The 1,906-nt window shown below is 42.7% G+C and overlaps 1 non-coding gene across 1 annotated transcript; it reads left to right on the plus strand.

Moving 5' to 3' along the window:
• The first annotated feature begins 1,068 nt into the window (after positions 1–1,068).
• LOC120107729 lies at positions 1,069–1,174 on the plus strand. The gene has a single exon (XR_005509404.1). It is a non-coding gene; the product is annotated as a small nucleolar RNA R71 (small nucleolar RNA).
• Positions 1,175–1,906: the final 732 nt, after the last annotated feature.

Genomic DNA, 1,906 nt, shown 5'->3' on the forward strand with positions numbered 1-1,906 from the left:
AAGACCTCCACCATCTCTTCTAGTGAAGTTCCCTTCTTGCCAAAGGGAGAAGGTGCATTAAGTGCTTCAGAAAATGGGACCTTTGGAATGTGGGTTGTGGCAGATGGTGGACTAGCTGAAGAAGGTTTTGGATTTTCATATGATACATTCCTCTCCTCTTCTTTACCTTTCTTGTTGTTATCCTCCCCAACCTTATTATCTATTACACCTCCACTCCTAAGGGTAGTCAAAGCATTGGCTTGCTCATGATTTAGTCGAGTTTCTTGAGCCACGTATTGTCCCCTTGGATTACTCATTGGTTGACTTGGAAGCTTACCTTCCTCTCGTTTGTTTAATGCATTGGCTAATTGACCCATTTGGGATTCTAGCTTAGCAATTGATTGCGTGTGAGAGTGCAATAATTGTGTGTTTGCCTCCAAACCTTGAAGGGCAGTCAACACCTTCTCCTCAAAGGCTGTATTTCTTTGGGTTGGAGGAGGAGGATGTTGAAATTGAGTTGAGGGACGGTAGAGATGAAAATTCTGAGGGTTTTGAAAATTTTGGAAGTAGGGTTGGGCAGTATTCGAAGCTTGCTGCCTCCAAAAAAAATTTGGATGATTCCACCATCCCAGGTTATATGTATTGGAAAATGGGTCATTACCCAGTCTGGGCTGTGTTTGGGCAGCATTGATGTGTTCTTGCACGAGTTCGGAAAATTGGGGTGCTGAGGGGCACCCATGAATAGGGTGTGATGGGCTAGAACAGATAGCACACACTTGTGCTTGGGAAGAGCTAATGATATGTCCCCTTATCATCAGTTGGTCAATGTTATGGGACAGTACATCTACCTTGCTAGACAGGTCCATAGAATGACTTATTTCACAAATGGTCCCTTTTCTTTGAGAATTCGGGGGTGCTTGACGAGAACATGAAGCATGATGGAGGGAGTTTTCATTAAGATTTTCAAATAATTGCCATGCTTCATGCTCATTTTGAAGCATGAAAGTCCCCCCGCATGCAGCATCGATCATCTGACGATTTCGTTCAGTCAATCCGTCATAGAAATATTGCACTAGCTGCCACTTAGGTATTTGATGATGTGGGCATTTACGGATTAGGTTCCGAAATCTCTCCCAAGTTTCATGAAATTCTTCTCCGTCGGTTTGAGAGAAGCTTGTAATGGCATGTCTAAACTGGTTCGTTCTTCCTATGGAAAAGTATTTTTTAAGGAATTCTTGTTGCATTTGATCCCAAGAACGAATCGAGTTAGCTTCTAAAGAATTCAGCCATTGTTTGGCTCTATCTTTAAGGGAGAAGGGGAATAATCTAAGTTTCAGAGCATCATCAGTGAAGTTCTAAATCTTGACAGTGGTGCAAATCTCAAGGAATTCATCTAGGTGTTTATATGGATCTTCATTGGTGAGCCCATAAAAAGATGGGAGCATTTGGATCACACTAGACTTTATTTCATATTGTACCGCTGCTACCTCAGGTAATCGAATGCAAGATGGAGAAGTATAAATGGTGGGAGTAAAGTACTCCCTCAGGAGTTTGGGTTGTTCTTCAACCATCTCAGGAGGTGGGGATGATTCTAATGTTTAGATCTCAGCTCGAATATTCCTAAGGGTCCGTTCTATTTCAGGGTCAAAAGGTAATAGGTCACGTACTCTAGAACGACTCCCTTGCATACACTAGTACTTGATCAGTCAAGCATGCATCAAAAGATAAACACATCAATCCTTGTATTTGTCCTAAAATCACTAGACAGCTCCTAACTGGTTTGAAGAGGTTCTTAAGCCTCCAATCCGGTCTAATGAACCGAGTTGACCAGGTAAGCTCCCAGGTAAGTGGAGGGGTTACGATGCGTTCGCAAAGATCCCACTTAAAACCCACTTGCCTCGAACAGATGAACTGTCTCCCTTATAGG

This window comes from Phoenix dactylifera, unplaced genomic scaffold (assembly GCF_009389715.1).
Source record: "Phoenix dactylifera cultivar Barhee BC4 unplaced genomic scaffold, palm_55x_up_171113_PBpolish2nd_filt_p 000991F, whole genome shotgun sequence".
In the NCBI taxonomy this organism is placed as follows: domain Eukaryota; kingdom Viridiplantae; phylum Streptophyta; class Magnoliopsida; order Arecales; family Arecaceae; genus Phoenix; species Phoenix dactylifera.